Here is a 22,231-nt window from a genome sequence, read left to right on the forward strand (position 1 = left end):
GTAACAAAAAATCCATTTTATATAGTTGTATCCAAACAAATTAAATTATTTGTTTAAAAAAGTGATTTTTATTGTGGTAAAGAAACGCAAAATAGATTCTGATTTTTCATAAAATCTCTAAAATATAATCTCTAAATTATTTTATGTGAAAATCACTTTTATTTTCATCTGTAACAAACAGACCCTGAAAGTTGAAAAAATTGACATATTTATAGGGACCAAAAACATATTTAACCCTTTAACTTATATATCGTCAAACTTTCTTTTCGTGGGTTTCTTAAAAAACATTATTAGGGTCCTTTAACTTATACTAGCGAAAAGACGGGCACTGACGTGCCCGTCTTTCTGCTCTTTTTACTGCGCTAACGTTTGAAAATTCTGAACGTTATTTTTTTGCGAAATTTTAATTTTGATTAAAAGTAAAAACATAAATGTTTTTTGCTTTTAAATTATAACAAATCAAAAATGATTATCTATTTCAATGAAACCAATAATATAATAACAAAAAAATATAATCTAAATTCTTATTTTTTAATGACACCAACAACAAACCTTATTATAGAAAAACTTATTGTTTAAGGTATAAGTGGAATAATGAAAAAATAAGTATAAATACACTCATATAGTTTGTTACACTTTTTAAATGATAAAGGAAAAAGCTGGACAATTGTGTTTGTTACACTTTTATTTTAATATTAAATTTTATTTTTATCTATTTGTTATATGTGTTATTTGTATTGAAAATTAAGAGCATTCTTAAAAAGAGGAAGAGCCAATTCGAAAAAGCTGAAAGGGTTTTTTTCCTTTATATATAGTATAGATATAGATATAAATTATTACTAATTTTTTAGGAATATTATTATTATTATTATTATTATTATTATTATTATTATTATTATTATTATTATTATTATTATTATATCGAAGTGCCCGTCTTTCCGCTCTTTGTATTGCGCTAACGTTTAAAAATTATGTACGTTATTTTTCTTATGAAATTTTAATTTTGATTAAAAGTAAAAATATAAATGTTTTTTCTTTCAAATTATAATAGATCAAGCTAACCATGATTATATATTTCAATGAAACCAACAATGTAACAAAAAAATATAAGCTAAATTCTAATCTTTTTAATGACACCAACAAAAATCTTTATTCCTTCAAAAAAAATCTTTATTAGAGAAAAAGTTGTTGTTTAAGGGTATAATTGGGATAATGAAAAAGTAAATATAGATACACTCATCTAGTTTGTTACACTTCTTCTTAAAAAAAAATCTAGTTTGTTACACTTTTTAAATGATAAAGGAAAAAATTGGACAATTGTGTTTGTTACATTTTTATTTTAATATTTATTATTTGTTTTGAAAATTGAGGACATTTTTGCAAAGAAAAAATTCAACCCAAAAGAACTGAAAGGGTTGTTTTCTTTATATATAATATAGATATTCATCAAACTTTTTTTGAGATTCTTAAAAAACGTTCTTGGAGTATTTGTTAGCAAAACCCTTATTAAATTAGCAGTAACATACTTCGAGAGAGAGAGAGAGAGAGAGAGAGAGAGAGAGAGAGAGAGAGAGAGAGAGAGAGAGAGAGAGAGAGAGAGAGAGAGAACCTATCTAGTGAGAATGACTTCCTTATGTGAGAATATGAGAATACATTATCAGCCATTTAGATTAAAATGAAAGGCTTAGATTTAAAGTACCAAAATAAACATCAGGTGCACCATCACCTTCTTCTTTTCATTTCCACGATTGAGAAATTATTCATCCATAAATGATAATCACTCTTCACACCATCATTAACATACAAAATCAGATCTGAATGGAGATGGATTGTTTATTTTTTGAAGTCCATCACAAAAAATAATACACAATTCAGTGATTAATCACTCGTCACTCTCTCTCCCTAATTTTTTGAAAAACACTTCAGTTAAGAATTAGGGATTTACAAATTAAAAGATAGGTGAAGTATCATGGGATAAGGAAAACCCATACACGTTTCTTTTCTTATGTGTTCTTTCTTCTTCTCCGCCTTCCACCACAGGTCCCAAACCTCCTTCCATGTTCTTCCTGTCACCGTATCAAGTTTTTGGCATTAGAACTATTGAATAAAAAGCATGAAACCTGGTCTTTTTTGTTTATTGCTTTTTCATATTTTGGATATCGTAAATCAACAAATAATTGAACAATTTTAATAAAAAATCAAATCTTAAGAAGGAGAAGAAGAGGTGTTGTCGACTATGAGAAGAAGGAGAAATGCAGATGCTGGTTTAGGAGCTGTGTTGGAAGTTGGAACGTGGAAATGAAAAGAAGAAGGTGATAGTCCACCTGATGTTTATTTTGGTACTTTAAATCTAAGCCTTTCATTTTAATCTAAATGGCTGATAATGTATTCTCATATTCTCACATAAGGAAGTCATTCTCACTAGATATGTTCTCTATATATATATATATATATATATATATAGGGTTTTGCTAGAAGACACCTTTTGTGAAGGTGTCTTTTAGCAAGTTACTCTATGAGCATTTGCGAAAAGACACCAACTTACTTTTATGAAGGTGTCTTTTAGCAAAGTTATAACTAAAAAGTGAAAATCACACCTTAAGGTGTGGCTTGATAAAAGACACCACCAAAGCGTGGCTTGTAGCAAAACCCATATATATATATATATATATATATATATATATATATATATATATATATATATATATATATATATATATATCAGCATTTAGCAGTAGAACCTAAACGTTTCCGCCGTCTTTTCAGCCCTTCATACTTTCTCACTCTTTCAACAAACAAGACTTCATAAACCTTACTCCACGCCAACTCTTCTCTCAGCAAGAACCTCTTTCTTTGCAATTAATAGGTTGCTTCTCTTTTTTCTTTTTCTTCTTTTTTCCTCTATTGTCTCTTTAATTTATGTCTTTTCTCTTTTATTTGCTCGTTTTCTTTTGAGTTTCTCTTCAACTTAGGGTTTCTGTTTCTCTTCAACTTAGATTTTGAAATAGGGTTAAATAAGTTTTTTGTCTCTAAAAAAATTACCAAATTTTAATTTTCATCTTTACAAAGAAAAATTGCACGCAATTATAGTCACAGTTGATGAGTCAATGCTTGTTTTTGAATGTTTTTATCCATATTTTTAAAACATTATAAAAAGTTCATCCAAAAAAAGAGCTCAAAATTTGATTAGGGTTGAAATTTTCGTTACTTTTATCTTAAACTTTTACCAGAAAACTTGATAACTTTTTAAGGACGGAAAAACTTATTTAACCTTTCAAAATTTTCAATTATAAAAAAATTATAAGGGAAAATTGCCACTACTATGCTTGTATGGCTTCTTTCTCAATTACCGCTGATCTTTTTATGCGGTTTGTTTCAGATGATTGCTTTTTTTTTTTTTTTTGTGTGTGTGGGTGTGATTGGAATTTGATCTGAATGGGATTGAATATGGAGTAATGTGAGTGTGAGACTCTCACAGTGTGAGAGTATGGTTTTTTGGAGTGTGCCTCTTGTTAAAAATAATGATGGGTTGATTTTTTCTTTTGATTTGAGAATTTTCAATTATATCTATATGGAAGGAATATTTCAGAATATTGTTAATCATATTTATTTGGTGAAATGATAAAAGCCACCTACTAGTTCATTTTGTAAGTAAAGATCAGTTGGTTTGCTTTGAATGAGTTTTATGAGACCATTTAGGTGGGAAATTTGGTTATTAGTAATCTGTTGTTGTTTTCTGTTTGCCGCTATCTTTTTGCTGCCGATGTTGTTCTATTGTTTTATTTTCCGCATCTGAAGCTGAAAACTGCATCTGATTTTTATGCTGCTGTTGTTGTTTTCTCATTATTTTATGTGTCTCTCACTCTTCCGAAGTGTAGAAATTTAAATCCCCTCAACGATATACTTCATTCCTTTGAAAAAGGAGATGGCCAAAAAATATGAGGGACCTGCAATTGGAATCGACCTTGGCACAACATATTCATGTGTAGCAGTTTGGGATAGTCAAATTAATCGGGCTGAGATCATCTACAATGAGCAAGGGAACAGAATCACAGCTTCTTGTGTTGCGTTCACTGACGCACAAAGGTTGATTGGTGATGCTGCCAAAAACCAGGCTTCCTCTAACCCATCCAATACTGTCTTTGGTAATTTATCTTTTTGTACTCCTGCATGGATAATAAATTACTTTAGTTAGTATTATTTCTCTGCTGCATTTTTGGCCTATAAAGCACATGCACATCATGACACTGACACTTACACGCGTACATTAGTAATAATTGGTGAAAATAAAAGTGTTTTAACGTTGTTACATGCCTCGGTGTCATGTTTGTATTGGACTGGACATTGACCAGTGTTAATTATTGAACATGCCTTTGATGTAAAGTGTAAGTGCTACATAACTTTTAGGTTAACAAAATAAAATATATGTTACCGCTATTTTTATTTATTTGCAGATGCAAAAAGGTTGATTGGAAGGAATTATAGTGATTCAATCATTCAGAATGATCTAAATATGTGGCCCTTTAAGGTAATTGCTGGTCGTGATGACAAACCCATGATTGTTGTGAAGTACAAGGGTGAAGAAAAGAAACTATTTCCGGAGGAAATATCGTCTATGGTCCTGACAAAGATGCGAGAGATTGCAGAGGCATATCTGGAATCATCTGTCAAGAATGCAGTCATTACTGTGCCCGCTTATTTCAACGATTCTCAGCGTAAAGCCACCAAAGATGCTGGTGCCATTGCCGGCCTTAATGTAATTCGGATAATCAATGAACCAACTGCTGCAGCTTTTGCATATGGACTTCAAAAGAGAGGTAATTGTGTTAAAGAGAGAAACATTTTCGTATTTGATCTTGGTGGTGGTACATTCGACGTGTCTATACTCAAAATTAAAGGTGAAGTCTTTGAAGTTAAAGCCACTGCCGGGGATACACACCTTGGAGGAGAGGACTTTGATAACAGAATGGTGAACAATTTTGTAGAGGAAATAAAGAGGAAGAACAAAGTAGACATTAGTGGGAACACTAAGAGTCTTAGAAGGTTGAGAACCTCTTGTGAAAGAGCAAAAAGAACACTCTCATTCGCAGTTGATACCACAATTGAGATAGATGGTTTATTTGAAAACTTCGATTTTTGTTCTGTGATAACTCGTGCGAGGTTTGATGAACTCAATATGGACCTCTTTATGAAGTGTGTGGAGACGGTGAATACGTGTCTTAATGATTCAAATATGGATAAGAGCAATATAGATGATGTTGTCCTTGTTGGCGGCTCCTCTAGGATTCCAAAGGAGATCTGATGAGTGTTGTGATTCCTAAGAACACTACCATTCCTGTAAAGAAGACAGAAGATTACAACAAAAGTAAAGACAACCAATCCTCTATCGAGATAATGGTTTGTGAGGGTGAAAGGACAAGGGCTAGTGATAACAACTTGTTGGGTTTGTTTTATCTTGATTGCAACCCTTCTAATCCTCGAGGCCATTCTTTGAATGTATGTTTTAACATAGATGCTGATGGTATCTTAACTGTATCTGCTGAGGAAGAATGTACTGGAAATAAGAAAGAGATTACCATAACCAATAATACAGGGAGATTGACAACTGAGCAGATTAGCCGAATGATTCAAGAAGCTGAGAAATACAAGGCTGAAGATGAAAAGTACCAGAAAAAAGTTAAAGCAGTGAATGCTTTGGATGATTATGTTTACAAGATAAACAAGGCTTTGAAAGATATTGATAGAAGTGCAAAGCTTTGTCCTGAAGAAAAAATGAAGATCGATTTGGAATGTTTAAAGGCAAAAGATATACTTGATTCAAGAAAAGAGAAGGAGACAGCGTTGTTCGTGAATTGTTTGAATAAATTGAAGAGTGTGGTGAAGCCCATTCTTCAGATTGACTAGCTAGTTATTATATTTTGTTTTATGTGTGTGAAATTTGCAAAAATTATGAAAGATATTATCTAATATAGTTTAATGTTAGTTTACTTTCTGTTATCAACTTCATCTTTGTACTTATTAGTTATATATCTCTCTCGTCCGCTGATTGCTAAAATGAGAGTGCTGGTCCATCATTTACCTATGGAAAATCAGAAATTTCTGCATTAATGCATCTTGTTTGGTGTTGCTACATATTATATACCATGTGTTCGTATCTTCTTTGATCAGTTAAAGGAGCTTGATTTGAGAGTATCTTTTTACTGCAGAATTAAAACTTTACTTCGATTATCAAACGGTTAAGTTTTGATAAAGTGATCACATTGAATATGTTACAAGCAAGATTTCGCATATTCATCTTACTGGTAATAGTTCATTTGTTTAGCTTACAGGTTTCTTTGATTAGGGCACTTTTGTTACCTCCCGGTTCAGTTGATGAATGAATACTGGTTTGTAAAGTTAGTTCCAAAACTATTCAAAACGTTGTTTGAATTTTGGGTTGACTATAATGCCTCACATTGTATGCTTGCATTCTGCTCTTGTTCAGTCAAGAAAGATACAGTAAAAGATGATCTTAATCATAACAATTATCTATACTATATATAAATAAAACTACCCCTTTCAGCATTTTTGGGTTTGATTTTTCTTTTCAAAAATACCCTCAATTTGCAATACAATAACACATGTAACAAATAGATAAGAATAAATTTAAATATTAAAATAAATGTAACAAACACGATATGAATATATTATTTTTTTTGTTTCTTTTGCCTTTATCATTTAAAAAGTGTAACAAACTAGATGAGTATATTGATACTTACTTTTTCATCATTCCAATTATACTCTTAAACAACTTTTTCTATAATAAAATTGTTGTTGGTGTCATTAAAAAAAGAATTTAAATTATATTTTTTTGTTATATTGTATTATTATCAGTTGAAATACATAATCATGAATAGTTTATTTTTTATAAGTTTTTTTTTTTTTGAAGAATTTATTTTTTATAAGTTGAAAACAACAAACATTTATATAAAAAACATTTCATAATTTTCAAACGTTAAATAAAAAAAGCGGAAAGATGAGCATTCTTTTCACTAGTACTTCCTAATGTTTACCCCGGTTTTAAAATTTTAAAGTGAGTATTAAATTTAACCATTAGCTTCATACATCGAATTCTAGTGTATTAAATCTTGATGTGAATCTATTTTTCTGAATTGAAATGCTCATCAAAAGCATTCACTTCGCTTAATTCAAATTTTGTAAAATGTGTTGTAAGGTCTAGGGTTTATATTATGATTCTTTTCTGGTTTCATAACTTGAGTGGAGTTATAAGTCTTGATGTTATTCTATGATTCTTTTCTCTTTTTAGTCCTTGTGAGCATATCTAAGTTGGCAGGAACGTTGAAGTATGCAGGAGTCAGGGTTCGAATTCCGAATTCCCACTTATATTTACTTTAAGGAGTGAATTTTTAGTCACTATAAGTAAAAAATAAATCTGTAATAAGAGGATTTAGACTTGTGCCATGAAGTTACTTCAATGATCTCATCTATGTTATACTTTAATTATGGAAAAATAGTCACTTTGATCTATAGAAGTGTAACTTGTTGTCACATTGATCCCTTACTTAAAAGAACACACAATACTCGATTGCTGACTTTATTAGTCCATGACATTAACCACAAATGTTATGAAGATGATTGGCTTCAATGTCACTAATGTGCACCACCTCCCATCATCATCTACCTCGATGGTTACTAGTCGCAACAAAATGGAAGAGGGAATTAGGGTTTGTAATCACTTTCAAATTATGTTGACACACTAGTCAATTTCTTTCAATTTTGTCCTTGAATACAATTTGTTTGCTCTTCGCAACAGTACAATTTACCGTTTATCAAAAAGTGCAAATATATTGCGTTCAGGGACAAAATTGAAGAAACTGACTAATGTTAAAAAAATTCATATTTTGTTAAAAAAAAGTTTCATCATATTATATTATTATTATAATATTCTAAACATCTTTATAAAAAATTCATTGAAAAATGTGAAGGATATACACAAGTTTACTTAAAAGACAAGACCAAAGCTGGTGACAAAAAATATTTGTAGGGTTAACTTGATGAAAAAATTTAGACGGACTAAAAGATGAAATTTAAAAAATTTATAGGAACCAAAAACTTATTTAAACGCAACCTTAAGGGTCTGTTTGGTTCAATAAAGGGGAGGCGAAGGAAGGGAAAGGGAGGGGGAGTATTTTAAATAAATAGTACATGTTTGGTTCATAAGAGGGGAGAGGAAATGAGATATTTTAATTGAATATGTTTCATTCACAAAGAGAGGGAAAAAAATTTAAAGTTAATTTACCTTTTTATCCTTCAAATTATACAACATTCAGGTTTTAAACAACAACATATAGAAATCTCCTTGCGCTTATTTAAATTTAGGGTTTTGCTAATTATTGTCCTAACGACACTTTTAAAGAATTCCTTAATAAAAAAATGTTTATTGAAAAAGTTAAATAGTTCAATTTCCAATGCATTGAATTCATCACTCTCTATTAAAATATACTCTCTTCGTCCCAAATTATAAGCAAAAAAAAAATCACACTTATTAAGAAAACTAAAACATAAGAATTTGAAGTATAGTTTTTTGTGTTTTCTTTGGAAAACGTTTTATAGGAAGATGTAAAAACAATTTTCATTGGCTATTGGTTATGGAAAAAATGAAAGAGAGAGAAAATTGAATGTAATTTTCATTTAATTTTATGAGAATAAACAAAAGTTTTTCTTGGAAAAGAGATTTTTTTAAAAAAACAAAATTAAATAGGATAAAAGTTTGTCTTTTTTGCTTATATTTTGGGACAAAGAAAATGAGTTTTTTTTTCCTTATATTATGGGACGGAGGGAGTACTATTTAAGGTTATTAGAAAATGCATTTATTTAGGGCACTTGTTAGCATTTCCTTCAAATATGGTCTTTCTTTCACGTTGGCAGGCCCGGCCTTGGGGGTGCGCAAGCAGCTCAATCAAGCCGGGCCTTCAAAAGCTATGGGCCTCAAAAAAATAAATTAAGTCTAATACCACACCCCACTTAAATAAATAAAATAAATATATGTTACTTCTTTTTCTTTCTTCGGTACACGTTTGAGTTTTTTCTAGACTCTAATTCTCCTTTGAACATAAATCTGATGCTACCAAACCACCCCCAATTTATATAATCACTCAATCAGTCAATTTGAAAAGTTATTTCAATAAAAAGAATCACAGCAATCATTTCTTTTTTGCATAAATCATTTGTTTCCCATTTCCCACAGCGGAGGAATGATAAATCCAAACGACACCGTTAGGTAAATTTCACCTCTCTTTCACTTAATTTTTTTTATTTCGTTTCATGTTTAGAAGTTCTTCTAATTCTGATTTTTTAATGAAGTTTAGCTACACAAAAAAAATTATGTTTTTATTTTAGGGGGCCTATTTTAAAAGAGAGTCGAGCCACCTATTTCATAGGAACAACCCTGCACGTTGGCATATGAATTTTAAATTTAATGCTTGAAAACCCGTATGCAGATCAACCAAAATGAAATTAAAAAAAAAAAAAGACAAATTGTTTTCCGAAATAAAATTAAAAAGGAAGAGTATACTTTTGCAAACAAAATTACTCCCTCCGTTTCAAAATACATGTCCAAGTCAACCACTTCACATATGCCAATGCACAATTTTGACCGTTAATATCTTTAATTATCTAAAGTAAAAAATTATAAAAATTTAATATTTTGAAAATATTTGTCGAGACAAACCAAACAACATCTTACATGCTAATATTTGTATTCATACATTAGTTAAAAAGTATGGTCAAAGTAAGTCAAATGAATAGTGCACATTGCAAAAATTGGACATGTATTTTGAAACGGAGGGAGTAATATATTAGTTTTAGGCAAATATAGTAACTTTTACATCGGAAATTGTGTAATCAATTTCTCAAAAGTCAAAAAGGTGTTATTTTTCATTAAAATTTTCCTTTTTGACATTCCTTAACCAGTGTTCCGGGGCACCGGTTAACAAGACCCTAGTTTTAAAAATCAACTAATTGCATTGAAGTCTTTATAAGAGAAGGGAGTACTGAGAAGTCAAAAGGTTGGGCGTATAACGGATATATCAAAAGTTTATGTGAGCAGTCATGCCTTTTGATAGGAAGATACAAATAGTAAATTCAGTTATGGTTTCAAAACACATGCATGCACACAACTCTAGGCCTTTATGATTTTGATTAAAGTTGTCACGTTTATAAAAAAAACAAAAACAAAAAATAAAACCCAACCGAATTTATTCATTCCTATTTCATACTCTCTCTTTCTCTTTCAAAGGTGATTTTAGATCAGTTATCAAAAAAAAAAAAAAAAAAAAGGTGATTTTAGATCATATATCTAGAGTAGAACAGTCTCATTCAAACTTAGAACAAAATGGCCAAAAAAATTGTGGGACCTGTGATTGGAATTGACCTTGGCACAAGCTACTCACGTGTTGCTATATGGAATGCGCAAAACAATAGAGCAGAGATCATCTCCAATGAATTTGGCAACAGAACTACACCTTCTTTTGTTGCTTTCACTGACTCCGAAATTTTTGTTGGTGATGCTGCAAAAAACCAGGCTGCCATTAACCCATCAAACACTATCTTTGGTAATTTCTTCTTTTTTTTTTTTTTTTTTATGTTCCTGCATATAGTTATCATCATTATTCTGCTATGATTTACTTCGAAAAGTACAAATAAGTGACCAATAAGGAGATCAAAATATTTTGGTCAACAAATTAGTTACTAAATAAGAAGTGTTTTGTTGTTGGGGCCTAAGGTAAGCGCTTAAGTGGCTTGTGAATTTGGGATTTACTCGAGTGGCAATAGAACTTGATATCAAGTTAGTAGTGGACGACATTTCGAGTAAACTTGATCACAAGTCAGAATATGCTGCTATTTGTAGGAAGTGACTTCTTTCTAGACAAAACATTAGGTCAAGTTTTATCAGGCGCGTTGTTAACTAGGGCGACAAAACATTGTCTTATGCTAGTAACCAATATTTTTTATTTTGCAGATGCAAAGAAGTTGATTGGAAGGAAATATGGTGATCCTATAATTCAGAATAATCTACGGTTGTGGCCCTTTAAGGTCATTTCTAGTACGAATGGCAAACCCAATGAAGAAAATCACTTCTCTGCAGAAGAAATATCATCTGTGGTTCTCAAAAAAATGCAAGAGATTGCAGAGAAATTTTTGGAGTCACCTATAAAAAATGCAGTAATTACTGTACCTGCCTATTTCAACGATTCTCAGCGAAAATTAAGCCACCAAACATGCTGGTGTTATTTCTGGCCTTAATGTAATGGAGATAATTGATGAACCAATTGCTGTTGCTCTTGCATATGGTCTTCATAAGAGAGGTAATTGTGTTAAAAATATAAATATTTGTATATGCAACCTTGGTAGTGGAACTTTCGATGTGTCTCTTATCTCTGTCAAGGATAACAAGTTTGAAATAAATGCGACGTCCGCGACTAACTTTGGAGGAGAAGATTTTAATGATAGAATGGTGAGCCATTTTATGAACGAGTTGAAGAGGAGGTACAAAATTGACATTACTGGGGATTCAACGGCCCTTAAGAGGTTGAAAACCGAGTGTGAGAGGGCAAAAAGGACACTTTCTTACCACTCTGAGGTCACGATTGAAGTTGATGCTATATGTCATGGTATTGACTTTTGTTCCGTAATAACTCAGGCTAAGTTTGAGCAACTCAACATGGCCCTCTTTGAAAAGATTATGAATATTGTTGAGAGTTGTTTGACTTATGCTAATATGGACAAGAGTAGTGTTGATGATGTAATCCTTGTTGGTGGCTCATCTAGGATTCCCAAAGTACAAAATATATTGCATGAATTTTTCAAGAAGGCGAAGAATCATTGCAATATAATTGACCCTGATGAGGTTGTTGCTTATGGTGCAGCTATCCAAGCTGCTATGTTGAACGGAAACCTTAAGAATGTTTCAATAATGGAAGTCTGTCATTGTCGTACACCGTTATTTCATGCAGAATCATTGCAAGAAGGAGAAATGTGGACTAACAAAAAATTACATGTTACAATTGAAGATAACAAATCTAGTGTCATTATTGATTTTCAAGAGGGTCTTGGAATGACAGTTACTGTTCCTGGTTCGTTTAATATATCGGTTCCTTCTACTTCGCAATCTGGCCATCCTATCAGTGTATGCTGTGCTACAGATTCTGATGGTATGTTAAATGTCTCTGCTGAGGTAGAAACCATTTCTAAAGATATCATAATATCAAATGAAAATGTAAGGTTTGAGTTGCGAAATCCACGCTGAAAGCTTTGTGAGCTATATGTGAACAAGATCAGTTGTGAAATCATGAAGTGTGAAGGTTTCCTTGATGGAAACTAGCTGGAAGTAACTTAAAATGTCTGCATTTTTTTGAGGATATTGAGAAGTATAATGTTTGAATTCTCTTTGCATCTATAATAAATAATGGATAGATTTATGAGGGAATTGAGTATTTTTAGTTATTTGATTTGCATTCGTGAATTTCAGCTTTCTCGTCTTATATGTCAGAACTACTTGTTTTGCGTTCTTTGATTGCAAATTACCATAAACTATGCTAGAAGGTTGGTACTTCAGAAATCAGAATGCAGTCAATTGATCGATAATTGATATGTTCTTTACCAATACAATATCAACTTGCATTAAAAACTGATATATATACCAGACTTACACATCTGAAATGAGTACCTTGTTCCATTGAGGGAAATCCTCATTGTGGGATCAATAAAACACTCTTATCTCCCACAATTTTGAACGTTTTACATATCGTCTGTTGCTACAGAACCGCAGAAACCTGAGGATTATTCCAGAAATCGTAGTTTATCGATTATATATAGTACTTTGACAATTAGTATAATTCTTAATAATTTTCTATTATTATTCGCTGAAAACCTAACCTTTATTCAACTCAGCTATTTGGTCAAATCTGAAATGTGTTGGATTAGCAAAGAAGTTAACTGTGATATAATAAATAGTTTGAGTAGTTAATAGAAAGGTGTTGGATCAGCAAAGAATGATTACTGTTCATTGTTATTTTCAGTAGATAAGATATGATGTGAGTTTGAATCTCTGGTATAATACATATCTCGAGTAATTAATTTAAATAGGGATGTACCATGATCCCTAAGTATTGCATGACCAAAATTTTGAATAATATAGAGGACGACAATTATAGACTGTGTTATTCAGATTAAGACCACATCTTCTGATGTGCCCTTATGATAGTTTAAGATGATATGATGAATTTTTGGTTGTTTATGAGAAGATGCTTTATATAAGGGAATTCATTCTGCACCTTCCTTACAACCGATTTTTAGAATTTTAGTGAAGTGGACGAGAAAAGGATGCATAATGCTCTTGATCGTGCATAGAGATACGCATCCACACAAACAGAACCAGAGAGGCAACAAAAGTATCCAAATTCTACAATGCAGACCTTGGTGCAGTCCTCAATTACAGGAATCCCGCCAACAAGTTAATCAACATATGAAACAAATCAAAGAAACCTAAATCATGCTTGAAACATATTTAATGTTAAGACTTTATCAAACCATCTTGGCTAAGATAATGTGTGCAGACTTCCTCCCAGGTTCCCTCAGACGACCGTCAAGAACATCAATTTCAACCTGCTGGCTACTCTCAAGCAAATTTGAGGTTATAGTGTTTGTAGAAGCAACCTTGTCGTTATCTTGAGACGACAGCTCTGAATTAAGCTCTATTTGGTTTAAAGCGTTCAATACATAATCCTTCTTTAGAAATTTCCTATCTTCAATCAATATTTTAGTTTCTTCAGTAGACAACCTTTCTTTGTAATTGGTTACGGTAATCTCATTCATATTGCTGGGTTTCATTTGCAGTTGCCACAGGTACAACAACACTGTTAGAACCAACAACACCGTACACAAACTGAAAATATAATAGACTTAGTGAACCATAAAAAAAAAAAATTAAAATACTTGTATATAATTTAAAGCAATGTGAATGATAAAATGAGCTAGTAATGTATGCAGTCTGTAATATCCCACCATAAGATATTTTTTAAGCAAGGGCAGAATTGTAATTTTGCCATTTAAGATCATTTAAGTGGAAAGATCCACATATTTCTACACTCTTCTCACACAAAAAAAATCAGCAATTCCCTCTTTTCTCTTCCTTCTCCCTCACGTGTCCTTTCTTTTCCCTCCCACCATTTCCTATTTCATTTTTTTTTTTTTGTAGAAAAATCAAGCTTGTGGGTTAAGGTATGGTGTGTTGAAGCTTTAGTCATGGTTTATTTGGTGAGTAGAAGCAAGATAAATTGAAGCTAGGGTTTGGGCTTTTGATCTGAAGCTTGGAAAACAAATCATGAGCTGCCAAGAAGTAGAAGTTGTAAGCTGAAGCATTAAAAGGGATTAAAGTTTCCAAAAGAGATTATTTATGGTAAGTTTCTCAAAATAAAATCACTTTGGGATATTATGATCATTTATGTGTATAAAATTAATCATGGGCATGTTTGGGATATTGATATAGAAATGGAATTGAAACTGAAATGTATGTACAAGTGATTAATAGCTTAAATTGTGGTTAAGTTGCATAAGTTGTTTCAAAAGCTTTCATAATTGGTTTTTTGGAATGAACGTGTTAGAATTGCTGTAGGGATGGGTTAGGAGCTGTGTGTACATGTTTTCTTTAATTCTGGAAAATTTGAGCAGAAATTGAATTATTTTAGAGGGCATAAGCTGTTAGATAAGCAGTTTTGAGCAAAATGCCTTAAATAACTAAGTTGTGGTTTAAGCTGCTGTATAAGTGATTCATAGGGCTGATTATTTATGTTGGAACTGCTGTGTTAAAGGTTGGGTTGAAATTAATTTGATAGAAATCACAAGTTGGTAGATAAGCTGTTTGGATAAGAGCTTAAATTGAAATTTGAGTTGTTTCAAGTATTGTGCTGTGATGACCAGTTTAGGAGAGGTATATTAAACTGGTATATAAGTAACAGTAAAATTATAAGCTGTGTTAGTGTGGATAAAAGTGCTTAAATAGTAATTAAGCTGTTTTGGAAGTGCTTAAATGGCCAAACGGCAAACTTCTGGGGCAGGGACTGAAATGGTAATTTTTCTGTATATTGGTTGATGAAGTAAGAGTACGTCACAAATGAGTTGAGTTGTTTTGGAAAGAGCAAAACATATAAGCCAAGACATAAGCTATTTTGGAAAATGGATTATGGAGTTTTGGAGTTAGCAAAAGCTGCAAATTGTGGATAAGCTGCTTGCAATATCGGGACTAATGTCAAGGTGAGTTCCTTTAGTTAGAAAACCTACCTTTGGGTAGTAAACTATACCATTAGAATGCTAATATGTGATTATGAATTACTAGAATATGTTGGAATAATTATAGCCTTGCTAGAATCTCATTGTTGTGTTCTAAAATTTCTTATATTAATGTGCAATACTCTCTTTTAGGTTAATAAGTATGTTTATGCCATTATAAATGTTGGAGGGAAATTAACAACGCAATTGATGCATATATTCTTATAGAAATGTTTTGAAAGAAAATTTGAAATGCAACCTATGAGTAATATGCTCACAGAATTATAGAAAATCACAGAAAAATGGAAATGAGAAGAAAAATTGAAATTGAAATGAGTAACATATAGATAAAGAAAGAAAAAGAAAAGAAAATATGAAAACTCCGTTTGCTACAACGAGAGATAATGTAGCCTATGACGTACGGGTCATAGTAAACCGTTTGCTACAACGAGAGATAATGTAGCCTATGACGTACGGGTCATAGTAATCCGTTTGCTACAACGAGAGATAATGTAGCCTATGACGTACGGGTCATAGTAAACCGTTTGCTACAACGAGAGATAATGTAGCCTATGACGTACGGGTCATAGTAATCCGTTTGCTACAACGAGAGATAATGTAGCCTATGACGTACGGGTCATAGTAAACCGTTTGCTACAACGAGAGATAATGTAGCCTATGACGTACGGGTCATAGTAATATGTTTGCTACAACGAGAGATAATGTAGCCTATGAGGTACGGCTCATAGTAACGAATGAAATGTATAATCAATGATATAAAATTTAAAGTCAAGAATTATTCGAATAATATTTGAAATAGAACAAAAAATAAAATTATGGAACCAAGGAAAAATTCTAAGGACCCTCCATCATAAATACTAACATAGCATACACATATAAATATGAGAGTTATGTGTAGAGTGAATTAGCCACGAAAAAATATTTCATGGAAATTTTGCCAATAGTTGGAAATGAGGAAATTTAGTTATGGAACTCTGGCTTAGTTAGCCGAGACTAGTTGATATTAGAAAAGAATCAGTGACATACCCAGATATGTTTGTTAAAGTATAAGTTATACCAGGGTATGATATATTGGAGATATATGTTTATGATTATTATTATGATTATGGTGATTATGTTTATGATTAAAGTTATGAGTATGACTATATTTATTGTATAATCAAAATAATAATTCTGACAGCGATTTTAGTTATCCCTGATCGCTCAGTTATGCATAATGAAATTGTATAAACCCGAAATGGGTTAAGTTTAGAAACAAATGGCGATCCTAGGTTCCCGAGATTGCCTACGGCCTAGGATAGATGGAACTCACTGAGACATCTTGTCTCACCCCAATCCCTTTTATTTATTTCAGATATACGAGTTATTATACGACAGGATGCTTCTTGACAAAGAAGCAGAAGTAGCTGGACCATATAAAGTACACGTCAGTTGTACTATTTCTGAGTTAACAGGTGATAAATTCTATGAATTTTTCAGAGAGTTTTTTTATTTATTGTAATTTTAATGTACCCGATGCCGAATTTAACACTCATGCTAGATATCCTAGGTAATTTTCTAGTAGGGGTGTTTCAATTTGGTATCAGAGCAGGTCGATTCAGATCGTGCCTTGGGTCATTAGAATTCAATAAGATGTAGTGTGACTATTGGGTTTCAGATATTTATTCCAAATGTCGTGTCTGGCTGAGCCTGATCAACTCAGACTAGTATATGACAGTTAGAACAAATGTCTGAGAGCTAAATAGAACCTGGGAGGAATGAAGTAGGTGAAGAAGAAAAGTCACGATGTCAAGTTTACAATGAATTTTGTTAAGGAAGTATTCAACGCCATAAGGTGGTTGGTGATTTATGAAGATGGAATTTTTTTTAGAAAGGGATAGAAATTGTTATGGGTAAGACGGAGTATTGAACGTTACTTCGTATGTGGATACAAGAAAAGTAAGAAATGTAGAAATGAATGAAACCTTAACAGAAGATGTAGTATAAGGAGTATGATGTAAGGTATGAAGAAATAATTCAGAGTGCGAATTTAAGGTTGCACGATTAGCAAAAGGAATTATTTATGTTTATCAGCAAGTAAATCCCTAAAATTTCGTGGACGAAATTTTCTTAAGGGGGGTAGAATGTAATATCCCACCATAAGATATTTTTTAAGCAAGGGCAGAATTGTAATTTTGCCATTTAAGATCATTTAAGTGGAAAGATCCACATATTTCTACACTCTTCTCACACAAAAAAAATCAGCAATTCCCTCTTTTCTCTTCCTTCTCCCTCACGTGTCCTTTCTTTTCCCTCCCACCATTTCCTATTTCATTTTTTTTTTTTTGTAGAAAAATCAAGCTTGTGGGTTAAGGTATGGTGTGTTGAAGCTTTAGTCATGGTTTATTTGGTGAGTAGAAGCAAGATAAATTGAAGCTAGGGTTTGGGCTTTTGATCTGAAGCTTGGAAAACAAATCATGAGCTGCCAAGAAGTAGAAGTTGTAAGCTGAAGCATTAAAAGGGATTAAAGTTTCCAAAAGAGATTATTTATGGTAAGTTTCTCAAAATAAAATCACTTTGGGATATTATGATCATTTATGTGTATAAAATTAATCATGGGCATGTTTGGGATATTGATATAGAAATGGAATTGAAACTGAAATGTATGTACAAGTGATTAATAGCTTAAATTGTGGTTAAGTTGCATAAGTTGTTTCAAAAGCTTTCATAATTGGTTTTTTGGAATGAACGTGTTAGAATTGCTGTAGGGATGGGTTAGGAGCTGTGTGTACATGTTTTCTTTAATTCTGGAAAATTTGAGCAGAAATTGAATTATTTTAGAGGGCATAAGCTGTTAGATAAGCAGTTTTGAGCAAAATGCCTTAAATAACTAAGTTGTGGTTTAAGCTGCTGTATAAGTGATTCATAGGGCTGATTATTTATGTTGGAACTGCTGTGTTAAAGGTTGGGTTGAAATTAATTTGATAGAAATCACAAGTTGGTAGATAAGCTGTTTGGATAAGAGCTTAAATTGAAATTTGAGTTGTTTCAAGTATTGTGCTGTGATGACCAGTTTAGGAGAGGTATATTAAACTGGTATATAAGTAACAGTAAAATTATAAGCTGTGTTAGTGTGGATAAAAGTGCTTAAATAGTAATTAAGCTGTTTTGGAAGTGCTTAAATGGCCAAACGGCAAACTTCTGGGGCAGGGACTGAAATGGTAATTTTTCTGTATATTGGTTGATGAAGTAAGAGTACGTCACAAATGAGTTGAGTTGTTTTGGAAAGAGCAAAACATATAAGCCAAGACATAAGCTATTTTGGAAAATGGATTATGGAGTTTTGGAGTTAGCAAAAGCTGCAAATTGTGGATAAGCTGCTTGCAATATCGGGACTAATGTCAAGGTGAGTTCCTTTAGTTAGAAAACCTACCTTTGGGTAGTAAACTATACCATTAGAATGCTAATATGTGATTATGAATTACTAGAATATGTTGGAATAATTATAGCCTTGCTAGAATCTCATTGTTGTGTTCTAAAATTTCTTATATTAATGTGCAATACTCTCTTTTAGGTTAATAAGTATGTTTATGCCATTATAAATGTTGGAGGGAAATTAACAACGCAATTGATGCATATATTCTTATAGAAATGTTTTGAAAGAAAATTTGAAATGCAACCTATGAGTAATATGCTCACAGAATTATAGAAAATCACAGAAAAATGGAAATGAGAAGAAAAATTGAAATTGAAATGAGTAACATATAGATAAAGAAAGAAAAAGAAAAGAAAATATGAAAACTCCGTTTGCTACAACGAGAGATAATGTAGCCTATGACGTACGGGTCATAGTAAACCGTTTGCTACAACGAGAGATAATGTAGCCTATGACGTACGGGTCATAGTAATCCGTTTGCTACAACGAGAGATAATGTAGCCTATGACGTACGGGTCATAGTAAACCGTTTGCTACAACGAGAGATAATGTAGCCTATGACGTACGGGTCATAGTAATCCGTTTGCTACAACGAGAGATAATGTAGCCTATGACGTACGGGTCATAGTAAACCGTTTGCTACAACGAGAGATAATGTAGCCTATGACGTACGGGTCATAGTAATATGTTTGCTACAACGAGAGATAATGTAGCCTATGAGGTACGGCTCATAGTAACGAATGAAATGTATAATCAATGATATAAAATTTAAAGTCAAGAATTATTCGAATAATATTTGAAATAGAACAAAAAATAAAATTATGGAACCAAGGAAAAATTCTAAGGACCCTCCATCATAAATACTAACATAGCATACACATATAAATATGAGAGTTATGTGTAGAGTGAATTAGCCACGAAAAAATATTTCATGGAAATTTTGCCAATAGTTGGAAATGAGGAAATTTAGTTATGGAACTCTGGCTTAGTTAGCCGAGACTAGTTGATATTAGAAAAGAATCAGTGACATACCCAGATATGTTTGTTAAAGTATAAGTTATACCAGGGTATGATATATTGGAGATATATGTTTATGATTATTATTATGATTATGGTGATTATGTTTATGATTAAAGTTATGAGTATGACTATATTTATTGTATAATCAAAATAATAATTCTGACAGCGATTTTAGTTATCCCTGATCGCTCAGTTATGCATAATGAAATTGTATAAACCCGAAATGGGTTAAGTTTAGAAACAAATGGCGATCCTAGGTTCCCGAGATTGCCTACGGCCTAGGATAGATGGAACTCACTGAGACATCTTGTCTCACCCCAATCCCTTTTATTTATTTCAGATATACGAGTTATTATACGACAGGATGCTTCTTGACAAAGAAGCAGAAGTAGCTGGACCATATAAAGTACACGTCAGTTGTACTATTTCTGAGTTAACAGGTGATAAATTCTATGAATTTTTCAGAGAGTTTTTTTATTTATTGTAATTTTAATGTACCCGATGCCGAATTTAACACTCATGCTAGATATCCTAGGTAATTTTCTAGTAGGGGTGTTTCACAGTCATAAAGCAAAGTTTATGTAAAATGGCAATTAACGTACCTGTATTAACTAACTAACTCAACATATTACCAACAAGTAACTAACTAGAGTCATAGTGCACAAATCTTATTTGATACAATATACTCCAATATAACTTTATTATTATTAATTTTTGTTTGTGTAAACAATTTGCAGAACTTTGAACTTTTGAACTATAGATCTGTTATTGATATGTCCGGTAAAGATGTTATCTTGAGGAAGATAGATCATCTCACAGTCGGCGACGGATTCATGAAGAAGATGCTTCGTTCTTTGTGATGAAAAATCACTGAGAAAATGGAAACTAGATGAAGAATCAAGGTAAAAAATGGAAGAAAAACAAAGAACGTGAAAATGAAGAATTCAGTGTCTCGAATGACATCTTTGATCCATCGCTGTTGTAGGGTAGCAATATTTGGTTCTTGTATTTTAACTAGCTTTTGTCGTTGTTGATGCATTTTAAGTTGATACGCCACTGAAAAAACTAAATAACAAAAAATTAATATCATACAAATCAAATCTTACCCTACCCAATTCAATTCAATAAAAACAAAACACAAAAAAAGTTAAAGTTGTAGAATCTTACTTTTCCCATGCGATAGGCCACATGAAGATGGTATTTGTAAGACCCGTAATTTTGAAAATAAATAAATATTCATAATATAATATAATGTTACTTTATCTACTTAAATTTTTTATAAAATAAAAATAAATATTACCTTCAACGATGAATTTTAATGTTCGCTCGAATATTTTAGGGTTTTGTCGCGAAAGTGTCTTATGGTAAAAGTTTTAGAAGAAATTATCTTGAACATAATTTTCAGTCTCTCCAACAGTCAACAATTTTACCGCGTTTAATATTTCAAAACGAACCTGGTTTACTATGAAATTATTTAAAATAGATTTATGTGGATTTTATGATCCTTCTATATACTTTTCACTAGATTATTAGAAAAACTTCATCCATGACCATGCATATATGTTGTTGTGAACATGAGATCACACGTATGCTATCCTATTTCCCCAATTTTAACTACTAGAAAGATGGTTGGTATTTTGTCAACCACTTAATTTATAGATCTAAGACAAGATAATATAGAATAAGTAATGAATACATGACCATGTATTAATTTTTATAATATTATTAGTTGATCCTAATTAATAATATCAACTTTCTTAAAAAAAATATCAACTTTGTGTTGCTTCACCATCACCACAGTGATTTTAAACAGTGTTTCATTATTTTTCTATTCTCCAAAAAATGGGCACACGGATCTTTTCCTCTTTGATATTCACTCACACTGTGTTTGGTTGCAGTGAAATAGGAGAGAGAGAAATTGCTGAGAGAGAAATTGAAGAGAGATATCAAACTTATTCTGTTTGGTATGCCAAGAAATAAGGAAGAGAGAAAGCTTTATGGTGGGACCCACCACTTTTCCTTTGCGAACAGATCCGAGAGAAAGCTCTTTTGATTTACACTTTCCACTCCATACCCTTATGACTTATCCCACTCTTTCCTCAGCTTTATTAATTTTGCAAAATAGTCATATTCTTACTACGTTTTGTTCTACGTACAATGACATTCATTTTTTTCTTTTTTGTTAATAACACACAAAAATAGTTTGTTTTCCTTCAAAAAAACAAAAAACAATAGTCTTTTTTTTTTCTTTTCATAGAGGAGTATCACACATAAATAGTTGTTCCCTTATCCTTCGTTTGTGGTTAATTAATATTAATTTAACTCTTAATTAATTATTATTTTTACAAAATAAATAGCTTAAACCATTTGAATGATTTAATTAATTAGATTATATTTTAGATCACCAAATAAAAAAACGATGACTTATTTCACAAAAAAAACGATGAC

General features: G+C 31.8%; 2 long non-coding RNA genes and 2 pseudogenes across 5 annotated transcripts; all 4 read left to right on the top strand.

The window, feature by feature from the left end:
* The first annotated feature begins 3,841 nt into the window (after window positions 1-3,841).
* LOC146905182 (heat shock cognate 70 kDa protein-like) lies at window positions 3,842-6,004 on the top strand (annotated as a pseudogene). The gene is made up of 2 exons (XR_015019439.1): window positions 3,842-4,145; window positions 4,455-6,004. The product of XR_015019439.1 is annotated as a heat shock cognate 70 kDa protein-like (transcript).
* A 4,365-nt stretch (window positions 6,005-10,369) lies between these two features.
* LOC146905183 (heat shock 70 kDa protein 4-like) lies at window positions 10,370-12,518 on the top strand (annotated as a pseudogene). The gene is made up of 2 exons (XR_015019440.1): window positions 10,370-10,613; window positions 11,021-12,518. The product of XR_015019440.1 is annotated as a heat shock 70 kDa protein 4-like (transcript).
* Window positions 12,519-14,146: 1,628 nt separating this feature from the next.
* Window positions 14,147-16,926, top strand: LOC146905184 (uncharacterized). 2 transcript variants are annotated; one of them, XR_015017771.1, is made up of 4 exons: window positions 14,147-14,458; window positions 15,157-15,312; window positions 16,703-16,802; window positions 16,910-16,926. It is a non-coding gene; the product is annotated as an uncharacterized LOC146905184 (long non-coding RNA). The 2 variants fall into 2 exon arrangements; XR_015017770.1 differs by having other exon boundaries at window positions 16,889-16,917.
* A 641-nt stretch (window positions 16,927-17,567) lies between these two features.
* Window positions 17,568-20,347, top strand: LOC146905185 (uncharacterized). Its single transcript, XR_015017769.1, has 3 exons — window positions 17,568-17,879; window positions 18,578-18,733; window positions 20,124-20,347. It is a non-coding gene; the product is annotated as an uncharacterized LOC146905185 (long non-coding RNA).
* The last annotated feature ends 1,884 nt before the right edge of the window (window positions 20,348-22,231 follow it).

The sequence above is a fragment of the Medicago sativa genome, chromosome 7, assembly GCF_051527215.1.
Source record: "Medicago sativa cultivar Bolivia chromosome 7, Bolivia_mono, whole genome shotgun sequence".
NCBI lineage: Eukaryota > Viridiplantae > Streptophyta > Magnoliopsida > Fabales > Fabaceae > Medicago > Medicago sativa.